General features: G+C 41.7%; 1 long non-coding RNA gene across 1 annotated transcript in view; it reads left to right on the top strand.

Annotated features, from left to right (window-relative positions):
- The first annotated feature begins 363 nt into the window (after positions 1–363).
- LOC120402182 overlaps positions 364–15836 on the top strand; it is a 35869-nt gene continuing 20396 nt past the window's right edge. The window contains exons 1-3 of the long non-coding RNA XR_005597043.1: positions 364–482; positions 2538–2615; positions 8153–8281. This is a non-coding gene — a long non-coding RNA (uncharacterized LOC120402182). The remainder of the gene's footprint in view (positions 483–2537; positions 2616–8152; positions 8282–15836) is intronic.

Below are 15836 nucleotides of genomic sequence, written 5' to 3'. Positions count from 1 at the left end.
GTTTATCCATCTGGGTTATAGTGAAAAGAAACTGCCCCTTATCTCCTCCCCATTCCTCTTTCACAACATCACTGTAGAAACTGTCAAAAGCATCTCCTATATCTATATGCTAAAATACAGATGCAAAAGTGGTCCCTCATACTCTGATTCTCATATAGGTAGGTCTTTGTGCTGTTACAATAGCTTGCACGCCTCTCATATGTTTTTTTACAGGAGTGTCTTGAGTGACCTTGGATATTGGTCCTCATCAATATCTGCAGCACCCCCCAATTTAGCATCAGCTCTGAATTTTATTAACATGCTGTTTGTCTTCTTCCAGATCATTAATGAAGATGTTAAAGAGGATTGATGTTTTGTCCAATCTATAACTTTGGATTCAGAATGAACAGGTTCTTCTCTGTAATTTTTTTTATCAAAGATTACTTACAAGACAGCATCAGAAATGGGTGCTTAACAAAAACAGAGAAGGAAAAATGCGTTGGGTAAGAGCAACTGTGCATTTTTTATTGATTAAAAAGTATAAAGAAATAGGAAAAACATATGGTTTTCCTCTTTGCATTTCTGTGAGCACAAAACCAAGACAAAAATAGATAGGCAACCATGCATAACAGGACAATTATTCTACCAAAGGGTTCTGTGACAGATTATGTGATGTTACCAGAACCTGGAGCTGGATAAGACAGCATTGTTATACATGGTCGCTTAGTTATGTTATTTTTTTTTTTACAATATATGCATGTGAATACGAAAAATGTCCTTCCCTGCTTTTATGGATTTCTGGCTGTGGCACTACTGTGATTTTCAAAAGTACTTCCCAATAATATGTGGAATTATACCTTAGAATTCTTTTTTCTTATGAAAGACAAAGTTTATAACCAATGTAGATTATTTAAAACAACATAAGCTAGTACAATAGTGAATCTATCCATATACCTTCCTTTCCACCTGTTTATAATCTAGGTACTTATCTGGTCCCCATCAAGTGTTAGGACAATTGTGGCCAGCCATTTAAAAAAAAAAGGGGGGGATAGAGAATAAGACTGAGAATATATTATTGCCCTTATATAAATCCATGGTACGCCCACATCTCAAATACTGCATACAGATGTGGTCTCCTCATCTCAAAAAAGATATACTGGCATTAGAAAAGGTTCAGAAAAGGGCAACTACAATGATTAGGGGTTTGGAACGGGTCCCATATGAGGAGAGATTAAAGAGGCTAGGACTTTTCAGCTTGGAAAAGAGGAGACTAAGGGGGGATATGATAGAGGTCTATAAAATCATGAGTGAAGTGGAGAAAGTGGATAAGAAAAAGTTATTTACTTATTCCCATAATACAAGAACTAGGGGCCACCAAATGAAATTAATAGGCAGCAGGTTTAAAACAAATACAAGGAAGTTCTTCATGCAGCACACAGTCAACTTGTGGAACTCCTTACCTGAGGAGGTTGTGAAGGCTAGAACTATAAGAGCGTTTAAAAGAGAACTGGATAAATTCATGGTGGTTAAGTCCATTAATGGCTATTAGCCAGGATGGTTAATGGTGTCCCTAGACTCTGTTTGTCAGAGGGTGGAGATGGATGGCAGGAGAGAGATCACTTGATCATTGCCTGTTAGGTCCACTCCCTCTGGGGCACCTGGCATTGACCACTGTCGGTAGACAGGATACTGGGCTAGATGGACCTTTGGTCTGACCCGGTACGGCCGTTCTTATGTTCACATGAGCACTTACCACACACTTACTCCTCAGTTGGTGTAAATCAGCATAGTTCAGTAGAACTAAGAATTGAAGATCTGTCTCTATTTTTAATATAATGTTACCCACTGGTCTGACATCAGTGTATGTTATGGAAATTTCTTGACAGTCAAGTTTTGTTAATATAGGAATCTAAGACTACCCAAAGTGCTCATCATTGACCTTACTCTCTTTCCACTGAAGTCAATGGGAACTTTACCAGTGACTTCACTGAAAGCAAAGTTAAATCAATGCTGCTGAGTGCTTTTGAAAGTCCCTACCCTGATTTTTTTTCCATCTACAGCACGTTTAAATTATATGTATTGATCCTTTCATGCATGTGGTGCTTCACAAAGACACTGAAAAGGAGTATCAACAGAAAAAAGACCACACCCAACCCATAAGCTTATTTAGGGCTAAATTCTGCCTATGCCTTAGACAGTTGTGGAACCATAGAGTGAGGGAACAAGAGGCCCCTTCTTTCTTTATGTAGCCTGCAGAATTGTTCAGGAGCACAAAAACTGCTCCCTTGGGAATGGAGAGTGCTAGGATGTAGGCAGAACTATGGCTCTACCACTTAGAATCATATCAATTAAACATGAAAAAGCCTAGTTAGGTAATTTAAACCCATCTCCCTCCCTGTGCAAGATTGTTCCTTATACTACTTTTCCTAGGGATTTTTTTTTTAGTTTAGAGCGGACGAAATAAAAGTATAGCTGTTGTAAATTAGCAGAAACTTTTTTGTTAATCTATGAGAAACTACTCACTGTAAGCAGATTGTCCATATTGTTTTATCTCCTAGTATTTTGTATGGCTTGCATAAGACAACAATGAGGATGAGAAGAAAAGAATGACAATTTAACTAGACTGATGGATTCTGGTGAGAAACCCCATTCCTTGTTATAACTAACCTGTGATCCTTGAAATTCTGCTTTTTTTGTTCCATTTCTGGTGTGACGCTTGATTGTAAAACTCTCTCTCCCTAGGGATAATCTATGAGAACCCCCATCTAACTGAAGCCTGATAAACCTGAAAGTTCAAGATAGATTGATCAGTGTCAGCTGTTCTTTCCTCATTAACAGCAGAACTGGTTCTTGTAAGAAACTTCCTGTGTCATGAACTTCTTCAATGGTTCCAAAGCAATGTCATTTGACAGGCCTCACTCATGTTCCTTTTCTTACCCTAAAGGTCTCACTGACCTCACTTAAGACACTTGGACATTGTTCCCATCCACTAAGTAGTCCTCAACATTTTGGAAGCTATAGCATTTTTGTCTTGAATATCCCACTTGGATCCCGGCCCTACTCAGAGGTACTGGAACAATTTTTATAGTGGGGGTTCTGAGAGCTGTTGAATCAAACTGTAAACCATATATATAATGGAAACCACTTCAAACCAGGGGTTGTGGCAGAACCCCCAACATCCCTGGTTCCAGCACCTATGCCGTCCTTCCCTCCCCATAATCCCTTGATATGAAAATGCTGCTGCTATGACAATGCATTGCTGATTAGACAAGTCACTGTCTTCACTGAAGGTCTCTCAGTTGCCCAGTTACAATTAATTTTCATCTGTAAAAATGAGATTTCTCTGTCTAGATTCCCATTTACAGGGGAAATTAGCACTCTTTGCTGCTACTTAATACTTTTTAGAAACAGAAAAAGATGATCATATCTTCTGTTTTATTTTCAATGGATTATTTTTATTTTTTTCATTTTTTGGCTTGTATGGTTTTCATTTTGCTGAAGTTTGTTACTGAAGGGCTGCCTTCTGTGTGCTGGCCTCTAAGAAAGTTTTTCGAAACTGCTCTGCTTCCCTTCAGAGTCTGATACAAAGTCTTCAAAGTAAAAGTAGAGGTTGTTTATTTATTTAGATTTATACAGAACCTTACACATTTTTTCTGAGAGACCCCCACAGGGAACATTTGATATTTAGGACAAGAATCAGGAAAGCAATGATAAGTTGCTGTTCCTGTTAATTTATTGCTACATTTCATGCTTACTGAATGTGGCAACAAGGATTATGGAATGGCAGGTTAATAGGAATAGTGAGGCTTCTCAGTGGCTTGCTATTTATCATCACAATTGTTGGACTAAGTCAGAATGTGGAGCATGCTGGATCAAAGCATGCAAACATATCTTGGGATCACTTATCACTTAGTAAGTTTTGCCATTCATCTTTTCTCTATTTTCAAATTTCAGGAAACAGATCTTGTGATAAACTTTAAAGGCTTGGTCCTGAGCCCACTGACGTCAAGGGCAAAGCTACCATTTACTTCAATGGAGCAGGATCATGCATTAAGTGAGATGTGCCAAAGCCAGAAAATTTTATCCAGAGTTACCCTCCAGTGGTTAGATGTTGATAGATGTTTGGCGGTGTGTGTGCATTTTCCCTGTGTGCCGGCCCAGGCCTGTGCAGGCAGCTGGCATGGCAGACTCTGAGCAAACCTCCCAATGACCACAAGACCCGTTAAGGGATGAAGGCACCGAGCCAAGTTTATTGTTGACGAAGCACGGTATTATAGTATCCTGCAGACTCTACTGGACCACTAATATATGTATGCCTATAACAATGGACCAACTCAGTGAATGGCAGGACTTTCCATTCCTACCTATGCTAGACAAAGATACTCCCTCTGAAATACATTTTTATACCCCGATACAAACAAGTCAGTACTGCCCCCTGACATGGCCAGTTATTACCCATTACCTTGTACATGTTGGTTCAATTAAAACATTTCTATTACGAACTGTTATTCTGACCACACCTTTTAGGAGGGATCAGTGTATTCCTCTTATAATTGGGGAATGTTTTTGTACCATTTTTGATTTTGTGATGTTTTGGGACCACTTGATATCGGGATGTGTTTGTGTGAGTACTCTGTGACTAGCACTTCTTAGGATTGTGTATTTTTGCAATTTCAGCCCTGTTCTAGCCAGATTTTGTGAGCAGATCTTGGCTCATACCAGGCCTCTGATACAAGAGCTTGTGTCTTAGGCGCTCTTCCCACTACATTCCCCTGCTTTTTTTCTATTTATAGGGGTGATATTCACCCATCGTGCTGGAAAAGCATAATGCATGGACTGAAGCTCGCCCAGCCGGCTAAACACCGCTAGAGCTGTTTGAGAATTCTTTGATTAAACTTTTTTTTCTTGGAAAATGTTGATTTGTCAAAACTGAAACTTTTTGCAAAAAAGGGTCTGGTTTTGACATTTTTTTTGACAAAAAATTATGTCAAAAAGTTTCAAACTTCAAAGAAACACTTTTTTATTGCTTGTTTATATGTTAATTTATATTGTGCTGACCACAGCTTTCAAAGTGAAGCATTTAGTTTAGAATATGTCATTCACCAAACAGACTGATGAAGTCACTAGTAGAGTAGATACTAGTCTTGCACAGAGCCACTTGGTTTACAATAGTTTACTTGTTTTTGAGACTGAATGAAATGATATCATCCTTATTTATCAGAACGTTTGGGAGAAAATGAAAGATTTGATAATTACTTTGACCACCATGCTTACTTTAAATAGATTGTATACATTTTGTGCTAAATAAAATAGATGAAACTAGTATAAGTTAGTTGCAATTCTCTCTGTAGATTCCTCTAGACGTTGGAGTCTCCACCTCATTATCTGGCATTAATGAATTCATGACACACAAGGTTCAGTTAAGGGGAACAGTGAAGAAATAACTGCACAAACTAAAACACTGATGAAATAATCTTCTGAAGAAAAAGGTTACATGATTCACCATATCACTAAAGAGACAGGAATAATTAGTTATATGGATCATAGCTCCTGCTGAGAAATATCAGAATATCAAGCACATGCACACACATTTCTGCAGTGAGCAGGATTGGGAGATTTCCCAGCACCTGAGTAAATAGTAGGGTGACAAAATGCTTTGGAATATCCAGAACAGGTAAATTAGAAGAGACTATATGCAAAACAATGTGGGAACATGTGTAAAATTTTGAAGGCAAATATATTCTCTTTCTTCTTTCACCACCCACTGAACTATTAGACTAGTGTGAAGGTGGGAATGATGCCACCCTCAATTTCAGAGGCTAGGTGGATGAGGGAACATCTTGCATGGAACTCAATAGTTTCTCTCTCTCTCATCAACAGAAGTTGGTCCAGTAAAAGTTATCACCTCACCCACCTTGTCTCACTAATATCCTGACACCAACATGGCTGCAAGAACACTGCCTACCCTAAATTTCAGTCATGCTCAGAGAATAATATGCATTAGGAGTATGGTCTTCTATTTTATAGGCATTAGCAATGCAAGTGGCCCCATTAAGGCTTCATTAGTCTCGTGTGGTTTCAACTGTTTGTTTAAAATATTTCTTTGCAATTTCCTCTCACAAACATCCGACACCGTTAGACACCAGATCCAAAAGGAAGATGGCATATCCAGCCAAACACAATAGAAATCCCTGCCTAAGTTTAGGAGAGATGGTTGATTTTAACTAAACGTCTCATCAAGGATGCTATTACATTTCACAGAAAACAATCAGCTTTCCTTTGTAAGCAAGTGAGAAAGTAAATGGATCACATTTTTACAATAGCCATATAATCATTGCAGCAGAAAGTAGCCATTTCATTATCACACATGAGCCTTTTGAAAAACCAGTAAATGGCTCATTATCAAGTTATGTAGCACTTACGTGGGTTTGCATGAGACTAGACAAATGCTTCAAACATTAGCAGAGGCCATACTTTTCTTATTCGTTAAATTCCTCTTCACCTATGCTCTAATGGTGAGCCCTCATCCCTGTGCATAGACCAAAAAGATAGATCTGCCAAATAAGATTTAATTTTAACCTCTTTCCTTCCGGGCTCCATCCATGTCCATTATTTTCATGGCATAGGAAATAGAGAAGAGAAAACATCTGTTCAGAGGGTGGTGGAAGGATTGCTTAAGCATTATAAATTATGCATTCACAGACCCTCAAGTGGCTAAACAACATTTGCATATATTTATTTTGTATTTGCTCAAACAAAGGTGTGTGCTTGTGCGGGGAGAGGGGGTATGGCGGAGGGTGTTGTGAAATGTTTCAGAATAAGGCAACCTTAGTATGTACTTGCTTTATTTTGTACACAGGATTGCAACCCAGCTACTTTACTTCAGCTAAAAGATAATGAAGGTTGGCTACAGAATGCTTACACTGTAGTAGTCGTATTTTTGACTGGTAATTTTCCCACCAAGTGTTTGTTTTCATAATAGCCCATAATGAACTGTGGAGCAATGAGGAAAGGTCAGTAGGAAAGAAAGTTCATGATGAAGCAGAGAATTAATCAGGTTTATCAAAACTCTATGCAGTATATTTCCCTTGAGTTGCTGCTTCTTCCTTTCTGGTTTGGAATAACAGCGTGGCAACATTTCGTATTTAAAAGAAAACACAAAAAGAACCCAGAATTTATAATACATTCATATTCTTCAATTTGATGCACCTTGCAGGGAAAATTCACCCCTTCATTTCCTCATGAGCCATATTCCCATAGCTCTGTATCACTTATTTTATACAGTGTTCTCCATCAGAAAGCTACCTTTTGCCCACAGCTAGCACGGTATTCCTCTGTACTTAAAATGTGGGAAATTGGCAGCTCAGATACCACAGAGTGGTTTCTTTGGGTAAATGGTAGTGACTACTCTGGCCTGATTTAATTCTAGAGCTCCTTATATCTTTTTCTTTCTAATTTATATTCAGCTCTTGTACGCAGTTTGTTTAGAAGCACTACATAATTTAGTGTAGGTAAGAAGACACCATACTGGGTTTATACAGGCTAAAGCTCTCACTGGTGCGTGGCTTTTTTTACAGGAGAAAAGAAAGAGTAGGGAAGATAAGATGGGTAGATAGAGACGATAAGATGGGTAGATAGTCATGTACTTTCAGCCATTCATTTAATCTCTCTCATCGTAAATATGTTGTTTTCCTCATGACATCTGCAAACTGGCATTACCACTTGATGGCAAGTGAGCCGACATCTCTAAAAATAAAACACTTTTACAAATTGTTTAGCAATGACTGCGTGCAGCCATCAGGCAAAGGCAATGACGAGGATGACAGGATTTCAATATGGAATGTGCGAGTCTTAAAATAATCTGTGGATTGACTAGAAAGAAAGGCTTGATTAAATTTTCTTGATAGCCTCTGAGGCAAAAAAGGAACCAGAAGCCTGTATATCTATATTTATTACTGGAAGCCTCTGTTCATTTTCTCTGGCTACTGTAATAGAGGGGGAATGTTGGCTCCTCTTGGGACCTGAAAGCCTCAGCCTGGAATATACTGTCATTGTTCTGCTCTTCAGTGTGAATCTCTGTTTTTAAGGGAGAATGGGTAAAATGAGCTCAACCTTTGCCCAGCTGTAAAAATGAGACTTACAAACTATTTTTTTCTTCCTTTGCTGGAGTTAGAAGTGCTGAAATACTGCGAGAGGCAATTCTCATAATACTTTTGAAGTACTGACCCAGCAATCCCATGAGAGCCTCTGTTCACGAGGTGTTGTGTCTGATTCCAGAACAAAGAGAACTGAGTACATTCAGGTAAGTGTCTAGATTTTAGCATTCATATCTAAATTAAAGCAAACTCGTTGAGGTTCACCCATCACTAATTCTCAGTACACCTCATGTAACAGGGTAGCACATGCTGTGCTCTGTAATGTCTGAGAGTAGTGTGTATAGTGCATTTTGTTATTTCATTTCCATGTCCAGCAACTTGATTCCAAAGATGGACAAAAAATGGAGCCTCAAATCTGAACCTATTTAAAATGTTGGCTGGGGATGGGATGACTGACGCTTCCCGGGGGTACCCAGGGCTGTGAGGCATCTCCCTACCGTCTGCCTTTAGTGTGAGGATGTGCCTGCCAGAGGTCAGTTCCGCAACTCCACTGACACAAGCACTCCCCTCTAGGCTTCACAGCCCCCACTTTCTCTTTACAGGTTAATGATAGGAACACATCAAGCCTGGAGTCCTTGGAATATCCTCCTGAAGTGCCCAGCCCCGGACACACTGGACACTCACAGAATCCCAGATGCTCTGCTCTCGAAGGAGCAGTACTCCCTAGATGACCAGTTATGTTATAGGGCACAGCTTCACCTAACACACAGTACTTAGATACATTCATAGTAAACAGAAGAAATTTGTTTAACAGAGAGCAGATATTCAAGTGGTAGCAAGTAGAAGTACTTGAAACAAAAGCTTACCTATAACTTAAAATTATAACATGCAGTCCAGAACCTAGACTTACTTAGCTAGACACCCCTTATCTAATAATCTTTAGCTCACTCCAAAGTCTCTCCAGAATTCTTCAGCCAAGCCTGGCTATGATCCTTTTTTCATGGGGGAAAAGAAAGCACGCTGTAAACTTGCTTCTTAGGTGAAAGATTTAGAGTCCCTTTACCTGTGGTCACAGTCCAGAAATCCATTTTCTTCACTTTTAAACAGGACTCCTTCCTGCTGGTTTACCTGCCCCTGTAAATTCTCTCCCATAAAGATTTTACCATCTTTTCATTAACATTGGGTTCAGACTGTAAATGTGTATCCATTATGAATCATACAATACTCAGTTTATATATAGTGTGGCAAACCCAGGACAAATGGCTACAAAGGGAGGAGTAGGAATTAGTCCCAAGGGGGTTAAAAGGCCTCTCCCTATCCATTGAGGAGAGATAGCCATGGAGAAATTAGGTTCAGCTGGAACAGGGGTTACCAGGGAACTAATTAGGTTCAGCTGGCCCCAATTGCTGGAGACCTTTTTAAACCCTCCCTGGCAGGGAAACAGGGGGGGGAGTGAGAGAAGCAGAGAAGCTGCCAGCGAGTAGGTGCAGCAAGACTCTGACCTCTTCCAGCAAGGAAGACTGCACTCTGTCCCCAGAAGGGGAGAAAAACAGCAAGGGACTGACTGAGAAAAGGATCAGCCAGACCCTGCATGACCGGGAAGGACTTTGCTTTGCCCAAGCCTGTGTCTCCAAGGCTAAAAGGGACTGAGCCAGCCGAGGAAAAGCAGGTACTTTGCCACACGTGGTGTCAGACGTGGGATGTCATAGTGAGTGAGGCTCTGTGGCAAGCCATCTCAGGGCAAGGTAAATCACAAAGGAAAAAGAACCACAAGAAAATGGAGGATGTAGTGAAGGCGTTGATACAGGTCACTGCGGCCCAACAAGAGGCTACCAGAGTACAGGTGGCGGCCCAGCAAGAGTCAGTACGTGTCCAACAGGAGACAAACCAGCTGCTGATGAACCAGGTGGCCGAAGATCGAGCCACCCTGAATGAAGTAGTGAACCAGTTGAAAGCCAGGCAGGATGACTGAGGTTCACCATCACATCTTCACAGAGCCTGGAATGAAGGTGAACATCAAGCCATACCGGATCCCGGAGGCCAAGAGAGAAGAGATTAGGAGAGAGGTCAGGAAGATGCTGGCCTTAGGAGTCATCGAAGAATCTCATAGTCAATGGTCCAGTCCCGTGGTTTTAGTGCCTAAGCCGGACGGCAGTACGAGGTTCTGCAATGACTTCCGCAAGCTGAATGAGGTGTCCCGATTTGATGCATACCCTATACCCAGGATAGATGAACTGATTGACCGATTGGGGAAGGCACGGTTTATGTCTACCCTTGACCTTACCAAGGGCTATTGGCAGATCCCCCTGGCCAAGGCCGACAAGGAGAAGACGGCCTTTGCAACTCCAGAGGGACTATATCAGTACACTGTTCTCCCCTTTGGGTTGCATGGGGCCCCCGCTACTTTCCAATGGCTAATGGACAAACTGTTACGGCCCCATGGAAAGTACGCAGCAGCCTATCTCAACGACGTCATCATATATAGCCCCGACTGGGAGACGCACATGGAGAAGGTAGAAGCAGTCCTGGACACCCTGAGGAAGGCAGGACTGACTGCAAATCCCTCCAAATGTTTGATCGGGTTAGCTGAGGCCAAGTACCTTGGGTATATAGTGGGGAGGGGCGTGGTGAAGCCCCAACTCAACAAGTTAGAAGCTATACAGAAGTGGCCCCGACCACTCTGGAAAAAACAGGTCAGAGCATTCCTGGGACTAGTGGGGTACTATAGATGGTTCATTCCCCACTTCGCCACCAGGGCATGCCCATTAATGGACCTAACCAAAGCTCGGGGCCCAGACATAGTAAAATGGTCTGCTGCAGCCGAAGCCGGTTTTGCAGATCTGAGGACGGCCCTCTGCACAGACCCTGTACTAGTAGCCCCGGACTGGGGGAAGGAGTTTATCCTACAAACGGATGCATCTGAAGTAGGGCTGGGGGCAGTGCTTTCACAAATGGTCGGCGATGACGAACACCCCATCCTCTTCCTCAGTAGGAAGCTCCTACCTTGGGAACGGAAATACACCATAGTGGAGAAGGAATGCCTGGCAGTAAAATGGGCCATAGAAAGCCTCCACTACTATCTACTTGGGCGGAGGTTTATCCTGGTCATGGACCATGCCCCTTTGCAGTGGATGCACCAAAACAAGGACAAAAATGCGAGAGTAACAAGATGGTTTCTGTCGCTTCAACCCTTCCACTTCAAAGTACGACATAGGTCTGGAACCCAACATGGCAATGCGGATGGCCTGTTGAGGGTGCACTGCTTTCCGACCCAAGTAGCCCAACCCCGTAGTGTTGAGCGGGGCGGGGCGGGGATATATGGCAAACCCAGGACAAATGGCTACAAAGGGAGGGGTAGGAATTAGTCCCAAGGGGGTTAAAAGGCCTCTCTCTATCCATTGAGGAGAGATAGCCATGGAGAAATTAGGTTCATCTGGAACGGGGGTTACCAGGGAACTAATTAGGTTCAGCTGGCCCCAATTGCTGGAGACCTTTGTAAACCCTCCCTGGCAGGGAAACAGGGCGAATGAGAGAAGCAGAGAAGCTGCCAGCGAGTAGGTGCAGCAAGACTCTGATCCCTTCCAGCAAGGAAGACTGCACTCTGTCCCCAGAAGGGGAGAAAAACAGCAAGGGACTGACTGAGAAAAGGATCAGCCAGACCCTGCATGACCAGGAAGGACTTTGCTTTGCCCAAGCCTGTGTCTCCAAGGCTAAAAGGGACTGAGCCAGCCGAGGAAAAGCAGGTACTTTGCCACAATAGCCAGATAGATAGATAAACTCTCTTTTCTGAAAACCCTCTCCCCCTTTGTTTATCCCCTTCTGGTGAGCAGCCCCAATTCACAGACCCAAAGAACATATTTTTCAGTATATATCTAACATACATATTACCTATACATACATACAATGATTAGGATGACCAGTGTGACACAGGCTTTCAGTAGAAACCTTGCATGAGAACCTTTGGCCAACTAGTATGAAGATACCAGACTCAGGAGATCCCTATAACCTTCATGCACCCTTGTGTCCTCTGCCAGTTGGCAGCAAGAGGTCACAGAGACAGGGAGGTGGAAAATGAGATCTGAATCCCTAGATCTGAACCTGAGCCCATGCTTTCCAAACACAGAGCTGGAGCAGGGTCTATTTCTGAGTTGCAGTGTGGATTAGGGTGACAGCCTGAGATACAGAAAAACAGGCCATGGCCTCCCTCCCTCTATCCTGACCCTCCTCTTCCTCTCTCAGGAGCCCTCATCCCTCCACTTGCAGTCTCACTCGCCTCAGTCACCCTCATACAGGAAGTGGTGTGGGTGAGGGGCTGGGGGAGGCTCAAGGCCTCTTTGCACTTATCTTTCCCACCCCACACTGTACTCTCTGGCTCAGGAAGAAGGTGGCTCTGGACCTGTCATACCCACAAGCATCCAGCAGGGAAGGTGGCCCCACAATAACCACTTCACCTGTCCCCTTCCTCCTACTGGGATGGTGGCTAGAAAGTTTGGATTACCCTGCAGCATGCTGGGAAGGAGGTGAATATAGCCAAGTCTTCCAAGGAAGGCCCAACTTTTAAAGGATCAGAACCTATGACAAGTCTCTGCTGAGCATTTCCTCTACTCCCCCTTCACACTGAGGGTCGGGGGCCAGGGAGAGGACAAACAACCTCCCCCTTCCCCACCATTGGCACATTACAAATTTTAACTAGCAAGGCCATCTGGGTTGGTTCAAAACCCTAGTTTGGACATGGTGAAAATCTTGTGAGAACGGTTGCTCTTACAAGAGTTTGTCATTTGGGGCCAAAATCTCATGAGAAAACTTGCAAGATTTCAACACCATCAGAATTCATTCTCAAACCAAAACCTTGTCCTGATTCAGCCTGGTAGTGTATTTCACTGTAAAATGTTTTGTCTTACTTTTTATGTATTGAAATTTTAAAACTGTAAAGACTATATGTAGAGACAGGCAACCATTTTGTTTTCAATACAGTGCAGACTGTCAGAGAAGACTTGTTTTCTGGGTCTTGGATGCTTCACTATTTTTTTTTCCTGTTTTCTTAGTCTCAAAATAAAAACAAACAAACAAAAAAACCCACTCTGACCAAAAATGTTTGTTCTTTCCAAAATAAGAAGAATCCAAGAGATTTTTAATTTTTTACAAATATTGGAAAATTTATTCAAGAACAGTTTCACAAAAAATGTGTCCCATTTTCCAGCCACATCTGTTGTAAAGATAACAGAGTTATCAGAAAAAACAAAAGCTCTCCCACCCCAAAAAAGCAAAAAAAAAAACCCAACAAAAAACAAAACCAAACAAGCAACCCAGCAGTGACATATCCTTTGTGAAAAAGAACATCATAAAAGATAAAATAGCTACTTAAAGAAATAGATTATGAACCTGTTACAGTTAATGAAAAAAAGAAATAGAAAATATGTACAAAAACAAAATATTTGCTTAGAGCCACTGCACCCAGCCTCAACCTAATTTGGGTCCAGACCTGGATATTAAAAAAAAAAAAACCAACAGATTTTCCATCCTTCAAAAATGTAGAGATTTCATTTTTTTTGGTTACAAATTTGGATGAAAAGGCAACATTCTGAATGTTGTTAAATGAAATTCTGAATATGTTTGTTTGAAACAGTTGAAACGTTTCATTTTGAATTTGATCATTCACAAAACTAAATAAATGTAATGTAATTTTTTTTTGGGGGGGAAACAAAAACAAACAAACAAACAAAAAACAACCCAGGTGGGCTGAAGTGGAGCCACAAGCCTGAAAGCCCTGGCTGAGCTGGGAGCCTCAGAGCTTGAGAAGTGGCACTCCCAGGGCTTTCAGGCTCCTGGCTGCCCATCAGTCTTCCAGACAGGCTGTTAAGGACCCAGAGCTTCCTGAGCTTTCAGGCTAGCCAGCAGCCTATCCGGTAGGCTGCCTTAGAGCTGGGGAGACCATGGAAGCTGAGGACTGACACTGAGATAATTCTTATCAGTTTCACTGCTGCCCCATACTCAATAGCATCAGGGTCCAGAAACTGATCAGACTTGTAAATTTGACTAGAGTCTGGTCAGTTTCACAGCTGCTATTCAATTGTGGGCAGCAGTGAAACTAACAAGAATGATGTTAATTTTAGTAAGCAGCTTCCAGGGCTTCCAGGTCCCCTGCTTCTTGGTAAGCCAGGAATCCAAGGGACATGTGTGGTAGTTCCATTCTGTGAAAAATTGAGGTTTTGACTTTTCATCCTTATTTGAGATGTTAGTTTTAGTCAATTTTAGAAAATTATATTTTCTGTCCTGCTCTAATATCCACAAAAACCTTGATGAAATGGTGAGTGGGGCCACCTCCAGTCATTCTGGAGCTTTATGGTGCTCATGTGTTGCTTCACAGAGTAACTACACAAACAGTGGTTCTTTCTATCGTTTTATATGAAGCTAGTCACTACTTCCCAAGGTCCTTTACAAATTACATACATAGAGAGCTCACTTTATCCACCACTGAAATGCAATCACCTTGAAGAAGAAACACAGCGACTGTTTAGCATCGAAGAGCAAAACTACACAATAGAAGTGAGCAGTGTTCTATCTAATTGAAAGTTCAGGGAAAAATGTAGAAGCAGATGTCCTATTTAGAAATTGGCCAGGACCCTACTTTTGTATAAAATGTCACAGAATTGTCAATGACCAAAGTGGTCAGGATCTCAGGTTTACATCTCAGTCGTCAACACACAGCAGCACTACCAGAAACAGAAAGCCCATTTCATCATGCTGAGGCTTTGTTTCGGTACTGAGCCAGAAGGAAGATTGCCACCTACTGGCTCAGCAACAACACTTCCTGCAACACTGAGTTTTTCTTGGAGGCATGCCAGCTAGTTATTCACCCTGCCCACCTGACCCTAGTCTGCCGATAAGCTTACGGTTTTGAAGGGCATGGCTGATTGGCTTACTTCCCCTTTTTCCTTCTGTTCACTTTCTCCTCCTTGATTTATGGAGGTCTCCAACACCCTTTCACAGGTCCTTCTCTAACTTTACTGATAAGGGATTTCTCCATGTCCAATTAGCCTAGTTAATGTAGCAGCCTGGAACCAGATAATTAAGAGAATGAAAACAGACAGAATGACCTTGGTTCAGAGGCCTACATGGGTAATTTATAAAACTTTTAAGACTCCAAGAAAAATGTGTTTCGTGCTATTTTACCCCTTGTTCACCAGAAAACAAGGCGATATTATAACTTCAAGGCCTTTCTAAAATCAAGAGACAGGTGACTCTCTTTTTTAAAATGTCCCCTAAATATTGTACATTTCTAGAACAAAACACATTTTAAAGTTCCAAAATGAGTGGTTACTTTCACTGTATTTTATTTTAGAGCATATTTTTCATTATCACTAGATAGCAATCTATCAGGTCTTGTCTGTTAGCCAAAAATGCTGTGAGAATCATGGCATATCCAGGATAACAGAAATCATAAAGAGCATAAAATGTCATGAGATTTGAAGCCTCATTCTATTGCATGTGCTTGCAGGTTTTCATTCTGAAGGGGGAAAACTAAAGGGGGGAGGGCTGATGTAAAAATATTGCAATTTTGGTAGCCTTTGGCTGGCTGGTTCAAGCAGCTTATGTAATGGAGTTTTTATGAGAGTAGCACAGAAGAAAAGCTTGGTCTAGAGAGGTGCTGCTGAGTATCTGCTGAGCAGATGCAACTCTGTCTTCACTGGAAGTTATGGATGCTCTGCACTTTTCAGGATCAGCTCATAGTTAGATGGAACTATGTTTTCAGAAACAGAA

Source organism: Mauremys reevesii, linkage group 3 (assembly GCF_016161935.1).
Source record: "Mauremys reevesii isolate NIE-2019 linkage group 3, ASM1616193v1, whole genome shotgun sequence".
Lineage (NCBI taxonomy): Eukaryota > Metazoa > Chordata > Testudines > Geoemydidae > Mauremys > Mauremys reevesii.
The sequence above is the reverse complement of the archived record's forward strand: the minus strand, read 5'-3'. Positions and strand labels throughout refer to the sequence as shown.